Source organism: Ceratotherium simum, chromosome X (assembly GCF_057802395.1).
Source record: "Ceratotherium simum simum isolate JZ-2026a chromosome X, ASM5780239v1, whole genome shotgun sequence".
Taxonomy (NCBI): domain Eukaryota; kingdom Metazoa; phylum Chordata; class Mammalia; order Perissodactyla; family Rhinocerotidae; genus Ceratotherium; species Ceratotherium simum.
Genome location: NC_141940.1, coordinates 119585855 through 119611270, shown reverse-complemented (window position 1 = coordinate 119611270; position 25416 = coordinate 119585855).

Sequence of the window (25416 nt, the reverse complement as noted above, 5' to 3'; positions counted from 1 at the left end):
TTCCCTTTGCAATCAATTTAGGTTGATGCTCTTATGAGTATAAAATAAATTGTCCAACACTACTCCCATACCAACTTACGGCAGCAGTAAGGGTACCTTAGATTTAGAAAGGGTTAATTTATCAGTGGTCAGTTGGGAGTTGTCTAGAGTTGACCGGACCAACTGCGGTCAGTGAGCATTCATGACCCTGCTCGGCACTCTTCACGGTGACGTGACACAGTCAGGAAGAGAGCACTGCTTCTCCAACGTTCATGTGCATAGCAGGCAGCTGGGAATCCGGGGAAAATGCAGATTCTGATTGAGCATGTCTAGGTGGGGCCTGAGATTCTGCATTTCCAGCAAGCTCCCAGGTGATGCTGATGTTGCTGCTCCACGGATCACACTTCGAGTAGCGAGAGTCCAGGCACCTCTGCTCCAGTTTGCACGGCACAACTGACAAAAGCCCTGAGAGTTAAAACTTGCTTTTTTTTTTTTTTTTGTCTTCACTTCCCCATTGCCCTATTCCCCTCCCTTGGAAGAATCCAGCTTAAAAAAAGAAAACATTATGAAACACCAGTGCCAAGCCTGAATTACAATGTTAGGCACGTAATTATCTGGGCAAAAAACAGATGTCTCAGACTGGGGCTTAGCTCAGCCCGCTGCCGGGGCCAAGTGATTCAGTTGCTAGATTGAAGAGAAGGTCGAGGCTGCACGGCATATACAAGAGAAAATGTGCCTGAAACTCAGGAGGTGAGAAGTGAGCAAGGATTACCATCGCATAAATAATGTTGGAAGCTTCTCCTTCCCCGGCAGATTGCAAGTGGAGACTCCTGCGTGCTAATCTCGGCTGCAGGGGTGACTCAGTCTGTGTCTGCAAATGAAAGCTTTCATCCTTGGCTGTGAAATAAAATAGCAGAGCGTGCGCCGTGCAAGGGCTTTTCCTCTACAAGGGGCTGCCACTGTCTACCGTGAAGGGCCTCTGCTTGAGCCATCCTTAAGGAAGGAGTGAGCGTGAACGAGGACTTAGTTTGGGACAGATTGCAACACCAGTCTGTAGAGAGCAGGCTTCCTGCCTTCTATTGCTCTTTACATTTGAGTATACTTGCTAGCTTGCTGCAACGTCTCTTGCTGTCAGCAATCTTGACTGACCCTGCATATGTGAATGCATGTCCTGGGGCCACAGAGGGCAACTTGGGGAGGGAAAAGCCAGGCCCCCTCACTGTGATCTGGCTGAGCTTGGGAGAACTAGGCTCCCAAGTCTTTTTGCAAGCTCAGTTTCTTCTCAGAGGAAAACGGTAACAATGATAATAAGAAAAAATTAAATTGATATCTCTAGGTGGACGAAGGCTAAACAGTTCCCGTTATTCTCATGGAGACAAAACCAGTCCTGGTTGGCCTAGGCTTTCACGCTATGTGGGACTTCACTTCAGTTTGAGACTTTGGACCGTTTGGTCTGTATTCAGTAAGACCTGGTGGGGGAGGTGAGGATGGGGTGGTGAGTAGGTGGTATATATCTGACTCTAGATTTCTAGGCATTTGTCAAAATCTTTTAGGCCGCCTTACTCTTACAGTCAAGACTTGTCACCATTGGGAAAAATGGTCATTCATCTTGAAACAGTTGGAATCTCCCATAATGCTTGCAGTAAGGACAAGTAGATCACCCCGGACCACCAACCAATGGCCCAGAAGGTTGGACTTCATTCTGGGAATTTTTGCTGGTCTCTTTTGTTCAAAGTTGAGCTAGAGAGGTGGACCTCTCTTATCAGTTACTAGAATGTTTTCTCATGACCCACATAAGCCATCCAGGGAAACAATGTCTAGTTCCCTGGCCAATATCAGACTCCCACCCTTGGGTAAGGGAATAGGGAAGGCAAACAACGCTCTTCTCCTTTACCAAATCTCAATCTATTGCAGTGTCTCAAGGATAAGGCTCTGGGGCAACCCAGCTATCGCAGGCCTGGAGTTTCTGTGTGAGACTGTAATCTCTGCTTGGCCAACACCAACTGTTGCTGGAGGGAGATTCTGGGGAAACAAGAAAAATAACCCTTTTAATTCAAATGGCCCTTCTCACTGTCACTTTGAGCAGCTAAATCATTTGTACTTTTAATTGTCCACACTTCTAGACGTGGTGTGTGTAAGTGGGCACCCACTGACAAGATCACTCTATAGCTCTATAGAGTGAGCCAGGTTCCAGGGTGGAGGTGGAGTAGAGAAAGGCAGAGAAAAGTTCAACCCATTTTTCTTATTGTACCACTAATCTTAAAACGTTGCAATTTATAGAAAAGTTGCAAAGATAGTACAGAGAGTTGCCATATACTCTTCACCCAGCTTTCCCTAATGTTAACATCTTACATTTCCACCTTTCATTTGTCACAACTACATTGGGGCAGTACTATTAACTAACCTTCAGACTTTATTTGGATTTCATCAGTTTTTCCATTAACGTGCTTTTTCGATTCCAGGTGCCAATCCAGGGTACCGTATTGCATTTAGTAGTATGCTCTTTTCTAGCAAACCGCCACTTGAACGAATCTAGCTGATCTTTTCACCAGCCTTCCTGAGCACCTGTTCTGTGCAAGGCCCTGGCTAGACCAGCTCTGAGAGACAAAGATGAATGAGTCCTCAAGCAGTTCCCTGTCTAGTTGTTGAGGATGATGCACAAAGGCCACCATGGGATGCGCACAATCAGAGTGGTTTGCAAACAGTGCATCCAGATTGCAGAGCACAGTTATAGCTGTGCCCCAGGCCTCAGTGAGGATACACTTGCTATGAGCCCAGGAGAATCAGAAATTATTCCTAGGTAGAGAGTGAGCTGGGAAGGGAAGTCTGGGAAGGACAAACAGGGCTCTGCCCAATTTGACTTCAATAGGAAAGGGAAAATGATGCCCTGTGCTGAGCCAAACACTCAACATGTAGGTGCTAAGAACTGGGCAATGTCCTGGTCTCCAAAAACCATGAAGGGAAGTATCCTAATTTTGGGAAAATTGTGTGTGTGTGCATGCGCGTGTGCGTGTGTGATTTTCAATCTGGGCTCATTAGGAAGAAACCCCACCAATCTTTCTTTTCTTTTACTACATGGTAGCTTGTTGAACTATTTGATTTTACAGTGAAGAACTCACAAAAAGTGTGCCTTTGTCCCCAGGCTGAAAGTACGAGAAAACACCAAAAAACTTGCACCATGCCAGCGCCCAGATGAAACACCATTCGTTTAATTTGTTGGTTATTAATTCTGTTGCTGATGAGCATCTCTGCTCTTTCCTCACGCTAGTGGTGCTGACTCTCATCAGAGCAGAGACCTGAGCAGTGGAGCGAGTACCCACTTCCCCCACTGAAACCAAATGGCTGCAGGGACATGGGCCGTCTGACTGACGCACAGCCTCAGTTCAGTCCCCAGAGAAGATCACGGAGTGTGCCGGGGAGAGACTAAACAGAGTTGAAAGCGGTGCTCTCTTAAAGTAGGGTGTCCATTGAGGTCAGAAGAAATGGCAATGTTGCCTATGGGATTTCAGATAGGGTTCAACCAAAGTGTTCGCAAGTTCTGCTTTCCGTGTTCAAAACTTAACTTCTGTTCTCCCAGGAGAATTTGCTCTCTTGCTGCAAAGAAGGCCAAGATATAGCCTCAATGCTCTTCTAGTCTGGTCTTCCACAAAATTCGTAACGTGCACACGTTCACTGGCAAACACAGACTTTGGTAGTGGACGTGGACGTGGCGGTGGGGCTGCTGTCGAGGACCAGCCAGGTCTGGGAGGGCTGTCATGATTCCAGCTGTTTAGCCCAAGACTCACCAGGCAGGTGGGTTTAACTTAAAGGCAAGAGAAGAGGGCGAGACTCTGGGGGCAGACCTCCGTGGGTGAAGGCCTGTAGGTTAAGAAGGCAAGAAAAAGTGTGTCTTTCATGGCTGAGTGGAAGCCGGTGTGACTTCAATAGCTGAGTGGACCTTTATCTTTCTGAACCTTAGATTTTTTTCATCTGTAAATGAGAATATTATCATCTGTACTGTCTGTTTTGCAGGGCTCTAGTAAGAATTCAAAAAATAAGTGAATGCAGAGTACATTGCCTGGTATAATAGCACTCAATAAAGGATGGCTATTGTTCATATTACTTCACGTATCATAAAAGAGTACTTTCCTGCATTTGAATTCCTAGTAAATATGAGAGTCTCATTGCAGTAAAAAGAGAACAAACCTTGCGCTCCTAAAAATATATATAGGTATTTGCCTGTTGTGGGAGAAAGAATAATGGCTCTGCAAAGATGTCCGTGTCCTAAACCTTGGAACCAGTCAACATGTTATGTTACAAGGAAAAGGGGAATTTAGGTTGCAAATGGAATTAATGTTGCTAATCAGATGAACATAAAATAGGGTGGCTATCGTGGAATATTTGGGTGGGCCCAATGTAGTCACAAGGGTCCTTAAAAGTGAAAAGGGAAGATGTGACTATGGGAGAGAGAAGCAGACAGATGGCAGCATGACAAGGACTTGGCCTGGCGTTGTCAGCTTTGAAGATGGAGGAAGGGAGCCATGAGCCCAGGAATACAGGCAGCCTCTAGAAGCTGGAAGAGGCAAGGAAATGGATTCTCACCAAGAGCCTCCAGAAAGGGACGCAGCTCTCCCGACACCTTGATCTCAGCCCAGTGAGATCCACGTCAGATTTCCGATCTATAGACTGTAAGATAAAAAAGTTATGTTGTTTTAAGCCACAAAGTTTGTGGTAATTTGTTACAGCAGCAATAGAAAATGAATACACCTGCCAATAGAAATTCTGGAGTAATGGCACATTCTTCGATATAGGAATGAAATGTTTGTTAGCTTCACAGTTTTTCAGGAACTTCTTTCGTTCTTCTTGTGTATAATCACAGATGAATTAGTATTTTTTTCCCCATTTGCCTGGCATGAATTGTAGTTGCTGAGCTTGAGCAGCTATTTACAGAGCTCTTCGTACACTTTCTATTATATTTGCAAAGATTTATATACAAAATACTCTTGCCTGATTCACTCAGGCTCCCTGGTCTGGTTTTGAACAGGGTGTGCCGGGGAAATTAAAAGGGAAATTCCAGCTCAAGGACAAAGTGATGTTGATAAATTCCAACGCAAAATATTTACGGGAGAAAGATGGATATGGTCTAGTGGGCCTTTGTCCCTGTGGTTTCACGGTTTCCCTGGAAACAGTGCAGATAACGTTGCTTTCCCTTTTGCTGATTGTTAACATAAAATGAGAGGTAAATGACAGAAGCCAGATTCAAAGTGTTTGACCCCCTAGAGGGGCTCAGAGAGGGAGAGGAAAATCCAAACTCCTAAGTAAACATCTGTAAAAGGATTTGGAACTAAGGAGAGGGAAGTTCAGAGGCCTGCTAAAAGGGAAGGAAGGGCTTTTGTTACTGGCCATGGATTGTACTTCCTGTTGTGAAGCCCGCCGCTGTTTCATAATAGCCGGGGGGCTGCAGAGTCTTGTGCTATAATGAGGAAGGAGTGCTCTTGGTTCCCCCATGTTACACAAGTCAATGACCTCTACCGCACAGTCAAATAGATGAGGGAAGAAGAATGGGGCACTTGCACTTGCTTTTGCAGACACAATAGAGCTTGTTATTTAAATTGCAGAAATATCTTTTCATATGTAATATTATTGAATATGCAGCATATCCTTTATTCTTGTGTATGCTCTTTGCTTGTCAAGAGATTAAAATAGCCGAAAGGGATAAGCACCCACCAGGGCCACCCCATGGCATGTATTAATTGTCATTGCATAGCCCGGCTACGAAAGCCAGCACGGTCCGTGAAAAAAGGAATTAGATTTATGTCTTTCTTATCATATAACTTGTACCACAAATGCCATGAAAACTGTTTTTGTGGCCAATTTGCCTGGAAGTTCAGCCAAGGAATTGGGAAAGATTTTAAGCTTGATGGGAGCCGTTATAACCTGCCTGTATCCTTCTGAGGATGAGTGCTACTGTGGTTAGGTTTACATGTGTGAAATACAGCGAAAAACTACAGAGACTTCCTAGATATCTCATTGGATGAATACTCAAAAACCCAGATTTTTCAACAAAAGGATCTTTCAGGTTAGAGGACGGAAATGGGGCTCCACCATCACACTGTACGGGGTCAAATTCGGGTAGGACCATTTACTAACTGTGTGACCCTGGCTAAGTTAGTTAACATCTCTGTGCCTCAGTTTCCTCATCTTTAAAGGGAGGAGTAATAAAACTTATGCCATATGGTTATCGTGAGAATTAAGGAAGGCAATATATGAAGCCACAGAAGAGTGCCTGATGCTATAAAATGCTTGATGAATGTTAGCAATACAGAATGGATGTATATTCATGATAGAGGAATAAGGGGTGCAGAAACAGGTGAGTCACTGCAGGGAAGGAAAGTTTGCCAGCCCAGGAAGTGCTGTCTACCAACACGTGGTATGGTTGTATCCCGTATTCAGCACTCTCCCCCTGCTCCACTCAGCTTCTTTTCCAGCCTGCTTCCCAAGAAATCCTTCAGGAAGTTTCTGCACCAGCCACACCGGCCTCCAGGACTTTCCCATCTCCTTCCTGGACTTGTACATTTTTTTCCTCACATCCTCACCTCTGCCCATCCATTCTACTGAGAGTTCCTCTCTCTTGGAAATCTTCGTACTTTGAGCTCACACGACTAAAAGTCACAAGGCTTTTTTTAAAGAGAATTATTTGAAAGGACTTTGGATATCTTGCTTATATTATAAATTTAAAAATCTAGACTAGAAAAGTTCCATGGGTTGACAACCTTATTCAACTCTGCACTTGGAAAATACAGACTTTTCATCTCCCTTCCCACTGGACCGTACTACATATTGGGGATATTGCTCTTCTAACAATGCTGCTAGAAGAATAACTGCTGTCTTCTTTCCCCCTGTAACCTTCGGGGTTTGGTTACTTATCTCTCCATTAGATTCTAAGTGCTCCAGGGCAGGGACCAGATGTAAGCTTTGGATTCCCAAGGATAGCTCTCAAATCCAAATGGCAGATCCTTGATACTGTTGAGAATCTTCACTGTAAGTATCTATTGACATTTGCATCGATTCAATGATTAGGTGGCTTATTCTCCCTCAATGCAAACGTCTATAAAAGGTGGGTTGTTTCCCCCACTGCAGGCTCTGTGGATAGGTACACCAATCTCCACAGTACCCCCTGACTATTGTGAATTCTGGCTGTTTTCATCACAGCAAGTGGCATTCTGGATTCTTTCCCCAGACTTTGGTTCCATCTCAAAGCCATGTCCTTAGCATTCTGCCCATTGACCACACTGGAAGTGAAACCATACGGTCCTTTTTCATTCTGGGATACAGTGTATAAGGAAGTAAAAAAAGGCAAAAAGAGAACAGACCTACTTTGTTCCCTTTAATCTCAGGTTTGTGGGTTGCAGAATTTGGGGCAGGCTTTGGAGTCCAGCAAATTACACCATATTGCCTCCTTTGTTATCTCCAGGGAACATGGCCACCGAGTTCCTTTTGCAGGGGAATGTAGGACAGTTTCAAATTTTCACCTTTGGGGGCTGGCCCGGTGGTGCAGTCGTTAAGTGCACGTGCTCCACTTCCATGGCCCGGGGTTCGCAGGTTCGGATCCCGGGCGTGCACCCACGCACCACTTGTCAAGCCATGGTATGGCGGCATCCCATATAAAGTAGAGGAAGATGGGCACGGATGTTAGCCCAGGGCCAGTCTTCCTCAGCAAAAAAAAAGAGGAGGATTGGCATCGGATGTTAGCTCAGGACTGATCTTCCTCACAAAAAAAAAAAAATTTCACCTTTGAGCATCTTGCCTGGGAAATGTAAGGAAGGCAGGATCCTCACCTGTTATGATGGGGTGCAGGGACAGTGCAGGCACTCGTGGCAGCAACTAGCACAGTAGCTTCCTGCATCTTCATTTCTTCTGGATGAAGTTCATGCTGAAGACTTAGGAGATCCATTTGTTGAGGGGAAGGTCCCTCTATTGCCTCAGTTAATTGCATATCTTGACCTTTCACAGCCTGGACTTGAAACCCTTGGGGCCTTTTCTCTGACACAATCTCATGGTAGAATTAAATATCACTCCTGTCAGTTCACTCATATTGACTGGTCTTTGACATATTCCAGATACCTTGGAACTATTGCTTTGTAGTTCTCAGCTTTTCCAAAAGGAAAACCATGGCCAGGCCTTCTTGGAATGCCTCTTCCCTGCCATTCATAGCCTTTCACCAACTAAGTCAGGTCCCACTTTCCATTTCAGCCCAGAAGTATTATTTCTTCCCATAACCTTAGAGAGAGAAGGTTGGACCAAATGGCAAACACCCATTAGTTCCAACATCCTAAGCATCTCCTTTCCCTTGGTGTGGTCCAGGGAAAAGAAAGTCAGATTTGGGTTCCAATGGCAGCAATCCTGCTTTCTGGTGTGTGAAGTTAAGAGATTTCTCTTTTCCAAGGCTCAGTTTCCTCATCTTTAAAATGAGAATGATAACGCCAGTCTCAAAGAGTTGTTGAGAGAGCATTAACGTGGTCATGCATGCAAAGCATCTAGTACAATGCCTGGCACACAGAGAGCACTGAATGCATTTGGCTATTATTATTATTATTATTATTACTGTGTTGATAACATTAGTATCTTTCATGGGATTGAAAACCAAAAGAACTGGTCAGGTGAATCCTTGCAATGATATGTTAAAACACTAGGAAATAGTAAATGTCATTCTCTGCCATCAATCCTTTAGTCTTTCTCCTTCCATTTTGGGGCTTAAATCATATCCTATTGTTACGGTATTATTAATTTTTTTGGTTTCGTTTCCACCATATTTCACTTTATCATGTAGTCCACAGAATCTGACACAGTGCTATATGCCTGGTAGTGTATTATAAAACATATAACATATTGAACTGATCATTTTTTTAATTAACCAACCAGTCTACTATGCCAAATAATCATGATGACAATTTCCATCGTCCTGACCAATTGCCAGAGTGATCTGATGAACCAGCGACGGACTGGGATTGTTCACGGCCTCACATTGAGTGGTTTTCCACTGACAGAGCTGAGGAGAGCTTTCAGTTCTGTGCGCACGGGAGCAAAGCCAGTTAGGGGCTGCTGGGAGCTGGAGCTGGAGGAGGCACAGAGGTTGAGCAGAAATAAGCTGGTCCGTCTTACTGAGCAGCTACCACGGAGCTGACCCTGGCCACACACTGTTTCTCATAATCCTTCCAGCTATCTTCAAGGCAAGAATTTTTGTCTTGCTTTTGAATGAGGAAACTGAGATTCAGAAAGATTAAGTAACTTTCTCAGAGTTGAGCCGGCTGTCTGAGTTGGCAGCCACGTGCTTTTCTGCCATGCTTCCTGGACTTCTCAGCAGCGAGGGAGGGGTTGCTTACCTCGCCCATACTCAGAAAGTACACTTCGTTTTCTGAATAACTCGATTCTCTCTGAGATGTCTCAGACTATTGGACGACAATTTTCACACATATTTTCATCTCTTTCCAGCCTCCCTGGGTGTGTCAGGAAGTCATTCGTTGCATATTTTCCAAAACGATAAGGCTTGAGGTAGACTTTCTAATTCTAAGACTCATTTGAACAGAATTAAAATATTCCACTCGATGCCTTACACAGTGCTTTGAATCCATCTCCAATAAATATCTTTCCGATGGAATCTAATTTTAAGAAATGTGCTTTTGCTTAACTCACATTCAGTAAACCCACGCCCACCCAGCTATTGCTACTTGGAAGAACATTGGTCTAAGAAATCAGAGGCAGCTCCTTGTAGCAAATACACTCGGAATTTCCCCACAAATACAGACTCCCATGACAACCAAATAGAAAGAGAAAAGAAGAACTCACTATCTTAAAGCCATCAGCTGTAATTCCTTTCTGCTAAAAACTGTAGTACAATATAGATTCTGTTTAAAATTTTCTTATTTTTATGACTGACATAAAGAATGACCTGAGTTTAAAAGTCCTTTCTATTTTACTTCTAAACTGGTAAGAAGATATTAGTATAAAATATCTATCCAATGAATGAATTGACAAATAGACTTAATAAATTTGACTTAACTAGCAAGTCTATATTGTCGATAATCATTTTGACTATTTCCACACATTTTGGTTTTCCAATATTCTGCATCCTTTTCTCCCAATGAGATTCTCTAGGCTGGCATATCTCTCTATGGCACAGTGAGGGAGCAGTTGATACAGTGTAGGCCAAAATGATCCATCTGTTTCTGGTTTCCCCCTAAAAGTAACCCACACTTGAACACCACTGGTTACAACTGATGATTTCGTTCTCAAATGAATTTTACATTTATTTTGCTATACATGGTTCAGTTCCCAGCAAAACCATTACCAAGGTCTACTTATGGATTCAATTCTGAGGAACACGGACTTGTTCAAAATTTTGTGGTAAAAACAGAGGCCTAATTTTATTTGTCGTCTTCACTTCCATTTGTCTCATTAGAATCTTTAAGTTGGGGTTAAGCAGATCTCCCTCCCTCCCCCTAATAACGTTTCTTTTTTCTGAACCCGGGACAAAGAATGTATGAGGTTTCCTGCGCAGTATATCCTCCATATGTGCTTATCCCTGGAGTAGTTTAAAAATCAGAGCTAGGGGGCACATTTTTCTCTCCATAAATCACCACAGAATCAGCCTCTGACAGATCAGCAGCTCGAATGACTCCCAGCCAATCCTGGGAGGATTCCTTTCTTCCTAAGGCATGCCTTTCAATGTCCCGGGGCCACCCTCTCTGTTGTCAGAGGACATCATGCAGTGTGCAGGGGGTTTTAATTAACTCACTAATTGTGCCCTCTCTTTAATTTTCTGGATGATATTGTGTGTGTGTTAGCATGAGATATGCAGCTCCTCACTGTTTTTCTCTGTTCAGAGAAGCTATTCTGCGCGAAGACTCTGCACAAGAATTTTCATAATATCCCACTGTAGTAAGAGAAAGTTTGAAATAATCTGAATACCCAAGTGAAGGACGTTAGTCAGATAAATTATAGTATAACAAAACGGGATATTAAGCACCTATTTGAAATGAGGTGTCTGAAGGGTATTTTGGTGTTATGGAATTTTTATAATGCTACAGTGAATATCCTTATACTGGATCATGTGCACTTATGCAAGAAATTCTGTAGGATATATGTCGAGGAGTGGAATCACTCATTCAGAAAGTTTAATCATTTTTCATTTAATAGATTTTGATGGGGGAAAAAAAACTTCAAAAAGACTGTCAAACTTATAATCACAAAGCAATAATCAATTGGATGAGATTTTTCCAAGGGACCATTTTTAATCCATCCATCTTGGTCTAGAAACAAGCTGGAATGCTCTCTAAGAAACTCTAAAACTCTAAAACACCAACTTGTCTTTTCACTCAAATATGTATTGTTTCTCCAGAAAGATGTGTAGAGAAGCTGTATATAAAAAGTTATATGTATAAAACATCTCTTTGATGCTGCTAAATTAATCAGTAGTAAGGGCATGTATTATGTCTTTTAAACATCCTAAAAGCTTCAGTGTGTGTGAAGACAATCCAGCTTTGTGTCTAAATGCTGTGTGTCACTAACGTGTTCTGGCCCCAGTTTCCTTATTTGTAAAATGAAGGGTTGCAATCTAAAATCCATGTAGCTCTAACAACTTTATGATTTCACAATTCCTCTTACTAGCTGCTTCTAGCGAGATGGAGACCTTCTTCCTCTCTCATAAGAATGACATCCTGTATTATATGTTGTATTTAGTCCTCATAAAAGCCCTTTGAGGTTTAAGTATCATTGTGCCCATTTTACAGAGAGGAAACTGAGGCACAGAAAGGTCAAGTAACTTGTCTGGGGCCACAGAACCACGGATGGCAGATCCAGGTTCTTTCTCTTTCCCTGCCTTCCTCCTCAGAGTCAACAAGTAGAAGTAAATGTCAAAACGAACCCTACAGAATTTTTAACACTGCATGCCCCAGCTTGGATAGACAATGTTTATTTCCATGTTCCAAGGGAGAAGATTCTCAAGTTACACCAAATTGAATGTATAAATCCAAACTTGGCTTAGCTTCTTTATGCCTTATGCTTTAAGATTAAGAGACTTCTCATGTTTTTTAGTTTTATAATTTTTACAAGATACTGAAACAAAGGCAGAAAAGAATTGTGGGGAAAATCTCTTTAAGGTCAAATGGAGTCACTTTCTCTGGCAGATCAAGATTGATGTGCTTCCGCGGGGCAGGTTGCTGTGGCCCACGCGGAGATCTGAACTGGTTCCCTGTTCTTGTTAAGGAAGGGGCAGCACCAACAGAAGGCGGGTCGTCGTGTTGAGAATCAGGTGAGACTAGGCCTGCAGAACTGGCGCTCCCTCCCTTCTGGCCCCTAGCCCACCTCCAGACTTCCAGGCACAGACAGCTCAGGACATTGTAGCATTTTGTGCCAGGCAAGAGCCCAAGGCTCTCTCCAAACCTCCATCATGTTGGAAATTTTTTTTTCTTTCAAATCACTGGAATGTTCCACATCGCCAAATACCAAAGAAAAAACACTTAATCTTTTGTCTTAAACTTTCTTTCTTGCTGATCCTAAGGGTTCTTAAGAAAACTCTTTGCTGATCATCTTCGATTCCTCACCCTTTTCCAGTTGATGAGCACCTCCTTCTTTCTAGATTATTCCTTGAGTCTTTGCATATAGGCTCTGGAGTGGACAGGATGGCTCTACCACTTGGAGCAAGTTACTCAACCCTTCTGAGTCTCAATTTCTTCCTCTGCAAGAAGGAAATAATTACAATGTCTACCTCAAGGCATTTTAGGGCTAAACAAGGCAATACATGTAAAGATCATAGCCAGGTAGGTGCCAAGTCCAACTCACTGCCTATTTTTGTAAATAAAGTTTTATTGGCACACAGCCCTGCTCATTCATTTACATATTGCCTGTGGCTGCTTTCCTGCTAAAATGGCAGAGTTGAGTAGCTGCAACAGAGATTGTTTGGCCTGCAAACCCTAAAATATTCACTATCTAGTCCTTCACAGAAAGTTTGTTGATTCCCAGTAAAACTCTATATAAAAATAGGGCATCACCTGTGCTAATAAGGCCCTTTCATTAATTTATTAGTTTATTTATACATCAACAAGTATTTATTGAGCATGTGGGCCGAGCATACGCTAGGGATTCACATATGCGTAACATCCTTAAAGGAGGCTCAAGGAATTTGGGAGAGATACTACAAGTCTATAGTGTGGATCTAGATATATCCAGGACTCTTAGATAGTGGGAGGGTGGGGTGGGGTGAGGTAGTGTGAGAGAGGTGTATGTGGGGGGAGAGGAAGAAGTTTCCAGAAGTTGAAGACCTCTGAGCTGAATTCTAGGTAAGGAGGCAGTAGGAGACAGCTACCCTGGGTATGTTGACATTTATTCATTCAGTAAATATAGCTTGAAAAAGTCAGGTAAGATCTCTGCCCTTAGGAGAATAGACTCTAGGATAGACAATCAGCGAGTTAACCAAGGAATGAAGACAATAATATCCAAGTGTGAAAATACTATGAAGACTGAAAACCAAGGTGATGTGCTACAGAGCCTGAAAGGGATGATGGGGGATGGGCAGAGTTATCTCCAATGGTCTGGGGAAGCCTCGCTGAAGAGAAGGAGAGCTTGTGCTTGTACAAGAATGACAAGTGAGCCAGCCATGAGAAAAACTGGGTGACAAAACAGCCCAGGCTGAGGAGCAGTGAGTGCAAAGGCCCTGGGAGGGGGAGGAGGGCCAAAGACTGTTCACTGTGTTGCAGAGGAGAGAAGACCTTTGTTGACTGCTGGTAGCACAAGGTGTGAGCGATGGAGAAGCCCAGAGGCCTTATATTGCTGCAATCTGATTCTCATGCGATGGGCAGCCAGGTTTGAAGCAGGGGACTGAAGCAACCTGATGATTCATAATAAAAATGTTATAGTATAACTATTATGATCATCTTTGAGATATCATCCTTCTAATAAGATTGGGAGAGGCCTTGGGCTAGAGATATGAATTGGGAGACTCAATCCAGGAACAGGTGGAGATTACAGACTAGCAAGGGAGGGTGGGAATTGAGGAGCCGGAAGTACTGACAGCCAGCATGGGCTGCAGGGTGGGAACACATTCTGATCTCATGCTCTTGTGTTTGCTTTACTTTGAGGTCACCACTGCTTTGCCCTTTGGCCACGATGAAAGATAAGAGTAACTTGAAAGTAAACAACCCCCCCCCAAACAGAACAACAGCTTGTTTACCTGTAATGGAAAATTACTTGCACCAGAGCTTGCCGGCTCCCAGGGATTCTAAAGTTGTGAGGTCAATCTGCATTTTATCCTGGATAAGACCAAGATTAACTAAACTGAGACTTGGGCACTAGCCTGAAGTTAAAACTCCTATATTCGGCGCTGATTCTTTCCAGTTTCGCTTTCAACCTTCTATAAACTGTTGCAACTCTCCCTTTTCTTGTCTCATGATTCCATAATGGTTTGGGCATCCAATTTCCATGACTTGACTCCCTACACAAATTCTGCTGTGAAACTGTTTCTACGACTAAGCCACAATGGATGGATTCAGTCAAATAACTGCTCAATAGAAGGGAAGGGATGCTGGTAAAGCAGGAATTTGGCATCAGGTAAACATGTAATAGGCTTTTAATTGAACACATCTTTCCCCTTTTAGCCAGTTGTTTTGTTGTGTAGACAGAGTCTCAACCTGCCCAGGTACCTTTTCCTCTTTCCCCAACAATCCCACTCTCTTCTCCTTCCTGGTGCTCTGTGGGCTCCTTCATGCTGTTTTACCTGGCCACGTGCCACAACCTGTCTGAAATGTTGGAATTGCAGAAAATCAGAGGAAAAGGGAGTCTGGAGTGCTGCTGTCAAACAGCTTTCTCACTCCATCGCTGATAAAGAATGCCTGTGGGTCCCATACGAAGGGAAAGTGTGAACATTGTGGCATGACAGGAAGTGATTTACAATGATTCACTGAACAGTGCTGGGCAACTAGACAAAAGCAAATATCAAATCTACCCAATTCAGAGGGATTAGCCAGCTGTTTACCAAGCCAGCAGTTTCCCTGCTTCCCACTCGACATTCTCACTGTGGGACATTATCTTCAAGGGATGCATCAGGTCCCTTCCAGGGCACTGTAAGGGTCCTTCCTTTTTTCTCCTTTACATTTCCTCCCAATTGTTTTCTTTTCCTGCCCTCCAGGGGAGAATAGGAGGATACCCCGTGCCTGTTTCCAGTCTTATAATGAGCATGACCATTTGGTGCTGACACATGAACAGGAACGTAGCTCCTAGGCCTGCACATCTGGGGGAAATGCCTGTTTTCCTTTGAATTCAATAGGCATCTAATGAGTTTCCCATCCCTTCGGATCTCTCCGAGCTCTGCTGTCGTGTGCACTGGTAGGTGTTTGCAAATACAAAGTGGTTGAGTATACTTCCTTCCGTTGCAAAAGAAGACTTTCAGAACTCGTAAATAAATGGTCATTTATGAAGGTTTGATTGGATTTTGAAAATAATTTAGAACTGTGTGTGTATAAAAAGAAAACTTTGTTAGCATGAAACCACGGTGCTTGGAGTGGGTCTGGTAACCAGGGAAAAGGGTGGTCTCTTCTGTCCTTTGACTGGCCACATTTAGCAGAGTGCCTGAGTTGGCAGGAGAGTTGATTCCACCGTCTCACTTTAGTCTCTTCGAGAATCTTCTTTTTTTTTTTTCTTACAACGAAAAAGTGCACAGATCATAGTACAGCAGATCATAAGAGTCACCCTTGCCATCTTCTGCAGATCATGAATGTAGGCCATTTTATAAAAATGAGAGAGAGAGAAGAGAAAGATTTTGATTTACGAATAAATATGGAAAACCATTTTATCTACAAAGCAATTCAATCTGGATCACAGCCATAAAGTACTAGTTAGGCTACTAGTAAGTGATTAGAGAGAGGCAAAACCTGACTTGAATACAAAAACTTCAATCACTTGGATACATGTTTGATTCTCTGCAAGAAAATCCGTGACCTAAATCTCTGAACTTGGGTATTTCCAAGGAAACCACCCAACTTCCCTATTGTCTTAAACACAATTAATGAAATGCGTGACAGGACCAGAGGTCTTTGTGTAATTAGATCAATAGCAGTAAAAGCTATCAGCATCTGAGATTTATATCTCTCTCCAACCAAGACCCCTTAGGCTTAGTAACATATCCAAGTGGAAATAAGGGGGAAGAAAAAAAGAACCCCAAGAAAACAAACAAAACTACTGATGGAATTAAGAACCTAGGATTTTCCCAGAGGCAAACAGCTGAACTCGCACTAGCAGTAAGACTGAAAGGGACCCATTACTCAGCCTTTACTTAGCATTGGGCACAATTCATTCTTGATGTTTTAATAAAACATGGGTTGGTAGCAATAAAAGCCTTGTGTTTTAATAAAATGCAGGTTAGTATTGTCAGCCTTGTTTTACAGGTAAAGAAATGGAGGCTCTGAAAGTCATCAGCAATCCTGAAGTCTAGAAGATCTCCAGGCCAGGACTCAAAGCCAGACCTGGGACTCTATAATCTAGAGTCTATGTTGTCTTCTTAACAGTCACACCCTAACTAGCCTCACTGGGGAAAGATGATTTCACATATAGTTGTTAAAAAGTGAGCATGTGGGGGGGATGAAAATGTGGCCCAAGAGTATCTAAAAAGGAAGACAGCTCATTGGCACACCAGGTCATGAAATGACCAGAGTGTGAACGTGAACTAGTAAACCACAATGCAAATGGGAGTGGCTCAGACACAATTGACTGCACCATCTGGAAAAATGGTGAAGCCTACCAAGAAAGAATGCTAAGCTGAAAAGTGATATGGGTTTATGTCAAGCAAATCAGTATCTTATGTTTCTTTTCACTTTAAGTAGTTATTTTCTACTTATGACATATCCCTTCACCCTGAGCTGACTCGAGGTTATTGGTTGAGTGCAAAACAAGAGGAAAGCCAGTTGGGAACTGACATTCTTTTTAGATTGAGCCTCTTCCAGTGAGACCCCAACTTCAGGCAAACCTCTGGGATTTCAATGACAGAGATTGCTTTCTTAGTAAACAACCTTGGAAATTCTTCCTCCTCTTCTTTCACGGTCCTGGTGTTCTTCACCATTTTATCAATGATTTGTGGGTTGGAAGAGAGAACCCTGCTCACTAGATTTTAAGATAAACTTGTGGAGAGAAGGATGGGAGTTGGAAGGCGGGTACCCAACGGCTTGGAAGACAGGATCAGAATTCAAAAGAGATCAGAGGCAATTGAAAAAAGATTCATAAACAAAACAGTACAACAAATACTTGTTGATTGAGTGATCAAAATTCAAGGTAGTTCTGGGGAATATGGAGAAGCAGGTTATAAAGCAAAAGGTCTATGGATCATAGTTATGGTTCCTTTGCTTCTGAAATAGAAACCTAAGATGTATCATGACAAGCATAAATGTACTTCATAACACTAGTTCATCGAGCACCTATTTGATTCTGTTAAGATTCTGATGAGGTAGAGAAAAGGGAATCAAAACGAGAATCATGAAATGATCAGCTTAACTGCCTGTTGGGCACTCAGAGGGTAGTTCTTGACTGGTGCATTAAAATGTACTCGTTTTGCATTTTTTCAGCTTTGTCGAGGAGTAATTGACATATAATAAGCTGCATGTATTTAAAATGTGCAATATGATGAGTTCTGATTTATATACACACCTGTGAAACCATTTTCACAATCAAGATAATGAACATATCCATCATCCCTAAAAGTTTCCTCATGCTCGTTTATAACCCCTTCCCCTCTAATCTCAGTGCCCAGGCAACCACTGAGCTGTTTTCTGTTACTATCGATTATATTTTATAGACTAATTTTATATAAATGAGATCACACAGTAGATACTCTTTTTAGTCTAGCCTCTTTCACTCAGCATAATTGCTTTGAAAGCCATCATGTTTCATGTGTCAATATTTCATTTCCTTTTATTCCTGGGTAGTAGTCCATATAGTTTATTTTTTGGAGCTTAGTTATTACTCCTCTGGATAGATTAGTCAGTTGACATATTCTTACTCTCTTTCTTTATTCTATTTTGTTGTTGTTTGACTCACATCATAGACTCAGTAAATACTTATAGTGATTTATTTAAGGATTTGGTTAAAAAAATCTCTTTGAGAGGATTCTATGAGAGGTCATTCATTCATTCACTTATTCAACCATTCAGGAAAGATCGATTGAGCCTTTACTAGTGTTAAAAGATAAACTGAGGCATATTAAAAAATTTAAAGTTTATTTGAGCAAAAATTGATTCCAATCTGGCAGCGCCAAACTGGAAGTGGTTAAGAGTGCTCCACTGACAAGAGCCAGGGGAAAGAATTACATAGAGACAAGGCAGAAGCAAAGTAAGGGAATTGTTGATTGGCTACAGCTTCAAGCCTAGTTGGCTGTTTGTGATTGGTGCTCCTTAGTGTTTTGATTTCGTAACCTAGAGATAGTTACTGGCTTAGATTTTGGTTTGCTTACATAAGCTGCCACGGCATTAGCGCCACCTCAGTCTAATGGCTCCTTGTTTAATTAATTTAACACTAGGTCCCAGGCACTATTCTAGGTGCCGAGGATACAGTAATAAAGAAAACAGACATGAATACAAGCTCTCATGCCCTTACATTCTTTTTTTTTTTTTTTTTTGGTGAGGAAGAGCAGCCCTGAGCTAACATCCGATGCCAATCCTCTTTTTTTTTTTTTTTTTTTTTGCTGAGGAAGATTGGCCTTGGGCTAACATCCATGCCCATCTTCCTCTACTTTATATGGGATGCCGCCACAGTCTGGCTTGACAAGCAGTGTGTCGGTGCACGCCCAGGATCCGAACCTGAAAACCCTGGGCGCGGAGCGCACACACTTAACCTCTGCGCAACCAGGCTGGCGCCTGCCCTTACATTCTATTGAGAGGAGACGGACAATAAATACAATAAAAAAAAATTGTATAGTATATTAGAAGTTGACACGTGCAATTTAGAAATAATAGAACCAGGTAAAGCATCATCAGATGCCATTCTAATGGTAAGCCCACATTCGGACCAGCTCCCATAAATTGGACTGAATGTAGACTTTGGTGTGGTTTTCTCAAACTCACAAGATTCTGTGGAAATCAACTTCCAACAGGACTTAAAAGAAAACAAGGCTGCCATGAATGGCCAGGAGTTAGAGAATGCAGTGATCTTTCCACTGGAACTGCCCCCAGATAATAAGCTTGTGTGTCCACCTGGAGGAGAAAGGAGAGGGAGTGGCTGCCGTAGTCTCCTCCCCCAGCTGTAGGAATCAAGCCAAAGAGCTTAAATGGGAGAACACTCCAACACATTATGTTGGTAAATGTCTCGTTTCAGTTCCAGCTATAAACCTCGACCCAGGAATGTGCGTGCTTTGCTATTTCCAAGTATACATTTATTTGCTTTGGGGGAGGAGAGATGACAAGGCACAGGAAACGGGAAGTTGGGCCAAGCCAAAATGTCTTGCTCAAAAACTGATGAAACGGGGCCCCAAATCCATCACCAAGGAATGTTGGACTCTTTCCCCAGCAGCAGAAATGTTTTTGCATTTCGGCTTAGGTAGGTTTAAGGGAGAAGTGAAAGGGAGTTGCTGTAACTAGGGGAAGAGAACCTTCCCTGCCTGCCTTCGACACTTACTCCAGTGTCAGCGGGCACCCGTCCAAGGCAGCCTGAACTTTCTGAGAAATTTCATTTCCTGTTCCCACTGCCTATGCGGACTGGAGGTCTGGGTGACCGAGGGAGGGGAGCAGGGGTGCGGTTTAGTCTAAGAGCAGGGGGTGGGAACTCTTTGCTCTGACATGCTTAGCAGCAGCAACTATAAAAATAAAACTTTGAGCTGTAGAAGCTTGGTTCTTTCAACAGCAAACTTCACTCATGAAATTCTTAAAAATCTTTTGGGAAGACAAGTTTGTTTTGTTTTGTCTTGTTTGCTTTCAGAGTCACTTAAAACATAAAACGATTGACTTCTTAAAATCCAGAGGAGGCCTTACCACCACCTAGTTCAACTTATTCATTTTACAGAAGAGACTACACAGTTCAGAGCTAGTAAGTGGCAATGGTTGGGGGGGTGGGAACAGGGTCCACGTTTCCTGGCTCTGAACGCACTGCAATTTCCTCTGTGGATTATAGAAGAGTGCAATTCCAAACACCAGGTCCTGGTGAGTTTTACTGTATGTAAGTTATATCTCACAATCTGACTTAAAACAAAAAGAAGTATATGTTATCCAGGCCTCCCCTTGAACCTGAGTCTGTTTGACTCCAGAGCCCGAGGCGGTCCTGCACTTTGCATTATTGTCACTACTGTGAATCCACAGTCCTTTTCCGTTTAGTGTTTGAGGAGCAAGCTGAGGACTGAAGAGGCTCTGCAGCACGAAGGCATTAATCATGGCAATTGGAAAGAGAAGCCTGCTGAGTCTTGAGCCCCGCCAGTCAACAGCTTCTATCTTGCCATGCAAATTTCACTTCCCGATGAAATTAATCACTCTTTGCATAGAGGGACCGTTTTTATCGGAACCAGTCTCTGCTTGAGGTTCAGGATAGAAAAACAAAACAGGGCCAGCCCCAGGATGGGAAAGGGACATTTGGTATTCTTGTTGGCTTCCTGGCTAATTACAAAGTGTTAATGACATTCAAACGAAACTTGCCTCCCTCAATGATCTACAAATAAAGAAGGGCAACAGAAGGTGAACCAAAGAAAAGACAGGGTCCTCTGGGGAAGTGCAGAGCAAGCCCAATCAGCCTTAATAATCACCAGAGGGAAAAGCATCTTAATTTACAAAGGAAATAGACACTCCAGTAACTCGGAAAACCAGCACAGGCTGAAATCAGGTAGACCAAGAGCTCTTAAACTAATCAAAGCTGGTTTTCAAACCTCAAAGATTTGTTATTGCAAACCATTTCTCAAACAATAAACTGATAGAATGAATGGCGGGACTCTTTGTTAACATCCATAGTAAACATATAAACATGAAATACAAATAATGCTGTAAGAGGAATGAGGAAACAAGACGAGAACAGGTAGAGACAATAAAGCTGTTTAACTTTGAATGGTAACAGAAAATGTTCTTTGCTAGTATTGCTTAAGAAAATCAACATAATATTTTGTTTTGTCCCTTATGAGTATTCTTGATGAATTTTGCTCCTGTGGTTAAAATGATATTAAATTCAAGTTTTCAAATTTTTCCTTCGAGAGCATATGCTTGCTGGTCAAGACCAATTAGTTTTGATCCTTCCTACAGTCTTGGTTTATATCAAGTATCAGTTTTGGCATTCCGAGGACTGAGTCTTTTTATTCCTCAGCACTTTGAACCGGGCTCTGCTCTCAGCCTGTACTGAGATTGCTGAATGAACGAATTCGGCAACTTCTGAATTTCCCTTCTTGCAATCCTTGTGTATTTTATTATGCCTAGTCAATAGTTCTCCAGGCTCTTTCAGGCGTGTTAATTTGTTTTCTCCCTTTTCTGCTTCTTCATCCTGCCTCATCTCCACTTCGCTCTGTGGGGGGTTTTGCATATTAGATGGCTTTCTTTACACAGGATTAAGATATGTTGCAGGGATGTCATAGGCAACAATTAATAGACTTTTAAGTTCATTAAAATAGGGGTCAGGGCCGGCCCCGTGGCTTAGCAGTTAAGTGCGTGCGCTCCGCTACCGGCGGCCCAGGTTCGGATCCCGGGCGCACACGGACACACCGCTTCTCCAGCCATGCTGAGGCCGTATCCCACATACAGCAACTAGAAGGATGTGCAACGATGACGCACAACTATCTACTGGAGCTTTGGGGGGAAAAAAAGGAGGAGGATTGGCAATAGATGTTAGCTCAGAGCCGGTCTATGTCAGCAAAAAGAGGAGGATTAGCATGGATGTTAGCTCAGGGCTGATCTTCCTCACCAAAAAAAAAAAAAAAAAAAAAATAGGGGTCAGAGTATTATGAAGGCCAGGGGTGTTCACTGTAACAATACCATGAGTGAAAATAATCACCTGGGGCCAACCGCAGTGGCCTAGTGGTTAAGTTTGGCACACTCGGCTTTAGTGGCTTGGGTTAGGTTCCTGGGTGTGGACCTACACCACTCGTCTGTCAGTGGCCATGCTGTGGTGGTGCTCACATACAAAAAGAGGAAGATTGGCAGCGGATGTTAGCTCAGGGCAAATCTTCCTCAGCAAACAAAAAAAATCACCTGGTTTGGGGACTGGTTGCTTTACGATATCTTTAAGGACATATTAATTCTACTTTTAGAAATTCTCTACTTTTAAAAACGATTCACAAGTTTTTGTTGGGCTTGAGTACCAGGGAGGAGGCCCTGCCACAGGCTCCAGGCATTTTATTTGGTCCTATCCTTCTTCATTCACTTACACTGGGCATGACATGATTCTCCAGTGGATCTACAAAGTTCAAGACTTGCTCGAGAGATGGCTTGCAGAGGCTTGGAGCAGGCAGAAGTTTCTGGGAGACGTACTCTATGTCTTTCTGCAACTCAGGTTTGCTTCTGGCGCTGAGTTCAGCATCATATGAACTGCATTGCTTCAGGAGGAAACAAAGAACAGGAAACCACGACAGGGACATTCAAAGCATACCCTTTGTATTGCGTGTCTCCTTCTGCACATCTTCACCTGCTCTTCCTCTGTGGCGGCCCTCCTCCACAGGCGCACTGCTCCAGCCTGAAGCTCAGCCGTTACACCTTTATGTCGAGACTTGTCTTTTTTCTTTTTTTTTTGAGGATGATCAGCCCTGAGCTAACATCCATGCTAATCTTCCTCTTTTTGCTGAGGAAGACCAGCTCTGAGCTAACATCTATTGCCAATCCTCCTCCTTCCCCCCAAAGCCCCAGTAGATAGTTGTATGTCATAGCTGCACATCCTTCTAGTTGCTGTGTGTGGGACACGGCCTCAGCATGGCCGGAGAAGCGGTGCGTCGGTGCGCGCCCGGGATCTGAACCCGGGCCGCCAGTAGTGGAGCGCGCGCACTTAACGGCTAAGCCACAGGCCGGCCCGAGACTTGTCTTGATAGGATCATTTCCATTGCTAGGTTGGAAGCCATCTTCTCCTTTCAAGTCAGCCCACCTTTACATCTAGGAGTTCTCAGCAACCCAAAGAGAATCCCTAATTCCTGACACTAAACACCACCAGCTGTCCCCATTTCCCCACCATCCACTTGGCACCGAAATTAGCCAATGAGACATCTTGGGCAATTTTAAGCCATAATTGCCTCAGGTTCCTCTCTATTTCGAGCTTAAGATGTGTAACAGTTAAGAAAGAAGACAAACCTTGCTGAGTGCTTTGTGCAACCAGTTTTACTACTTTATATCCCATCTGGATAAATACAATTTACAAATGCCTCATCAAGGAGTTCAGCTGAAAGCAGTATTCCAGGCCTGTTCTGTAATCAGAAAAACACACACACCAACTAGCAACAGTCAGCTAAGAATTCAATGCTGTCTCATTTTTCTTTAAAAGAATGTCAAATCAAGGAACAATTCTCCATCACAAAGCAGGATGAGATGTCAGGTGGAGACAGATGAGGATTATAGGGCTACTTATTTGGCACAACTACCTAGAAACAAACCGAAAAGGATACTGCAATGTTAAACAGGCGCAGGGCATTCTTTTAAAAACACCAAGTGTGCAAGTTACAAAACCCTGAAGAAGTCCTTCTAAACTCTCAGATGGGACAATTTATCTCTTTTCCCAGCTGGAGTATTTGTGAGATGTCTCTCAGAAAGAAAGGACTCAATATGCAAATCTTTAAGCCTTAAAGGGAGGAAGTCTATTTGAGGCAATTCTGGGTTGAGGAAGCAGAAAGACCAGAAAATGCATTTTTCACATAGTTTTGTGAACTAACCAAAGTGTTTAGGGTGAACATGGTCACTTCAATTTTTTTCCATTAGAGGTTATCTGCAAAGACCACAGGAAATGTTTACGCAAATTTAAACCCTATTTCTCAAGCGTTATTGGGATAAGTACAGTAATTTAGAGACTTGGTTTCTACACAAGTTTCTAACAACTTAAGGCCTGGCCTCTCCCACCCTCAACACCATACTTCACCCAGTTGTGTCAACTAGCTAACAAATAACAATAATGCTTACTAACAAGTGTAGCAATGGCTTTTTTAAATGTTCATTCTTTCATTGCTCTCGTTGATAACTAACTCAAAGAAACGTACCACTCGGATTAGTAGACAGACAGAGAGACAGACAGATGCATGGATAAGCAAGCATAGCAAAATGTCAACGGTGGAATCTAGGTAGTGGGAATATGAACGTTCTCTATGAAATTCTTTCCGCTTTGCATTAAGTTTGAAATTTTAAATAATAAAATGTTAGAAAAAAATCTACCACTTATTTTGAAAACATCTACAAGTCTAAGAAGTGACCATTGGGCTAACGACTGGGAACACCCCTGCTCTGCAGCTTGAATTAGTGATTTAAGCCCCGACGCCCAATCAAACATTGCTAATTTATCAAATGGGGCTGGTAGTGGCGGAAATGGAGGTTTCACCACCAGTAATCCTCTAGATGTTCGACTGCTTCATGTTTATTTACGTTTCAGCATTTTCTCCAATTCTTAGACTCTTGGCAAAAGCTTTTACTCAAATGCAGCAGCAAATTGTAGGCTCTGGCTGTTTAGGAATAAATGAAGGATGGGGCTGGCCCAGTGGCGCAAGTGGTTAAGTGAGTGCGCTCCGCTGCGGCGGCCCGGGGTTCGCCGGTTCGGATCCCGGGCGCACACCGACGCACTGCTTGGCAGGCCATGCTGTGGCGGCGTCCCATATAAAGTGGAGGAAGATGGGCACAGATGTTAGCCCAGGGCCAGTCTTCCTCAGCAGAAAAAAAAAAAAAAGAGGAGGATTGGCAGATGTTAGCACAGGGCTGATCTTCCTCACAAAAAAAAATAAAAAAGAATAAATAAAGGCGTTCATCTCTTTCAGAAAGCCTTCTCTCCCCCCCTCCCTGCATTAGTGCCCCTCTTCTTTCCCCCCCACCCCGCATTAGTGCCCCTCTTCTTTGCTCTCCTCTGTGCAAACTCTATCAGGGCCCTTCTCAAGCGGTTTTTCAGGAGTCTCTCCAACTAAATTATGGTTCCCTGGAGGGCAAGAACAGAGTCTTGGTCGACTTTGCTTCTCCGGTACTCACTGCCATGGCTGGCCCATTGTGGGCCGTCAGCAAATGCTGCCTTTGTCTGTGTGTAGATTAATGCTGTGTATACACGTAGAGACGTAGGCTCAGGCCTTCCCATCAAACGGCGAAGTCAAGCCGTCCAGTCATGAGAATCGCATGTTTGCCTAGAGCAGAGTTTCCCCACGATGGTGTCCCCTGCAATCACTGGGGATTCCAAAGCACACTGCTGCCTCCACCCTACCCACTGAGTTTCTGATGAACTGTGCTGGGATGTGGCCTGGGCCTCAGGACATTAGACTCTCCCCAGTGATAGAAATGTGTAGGTGGCACA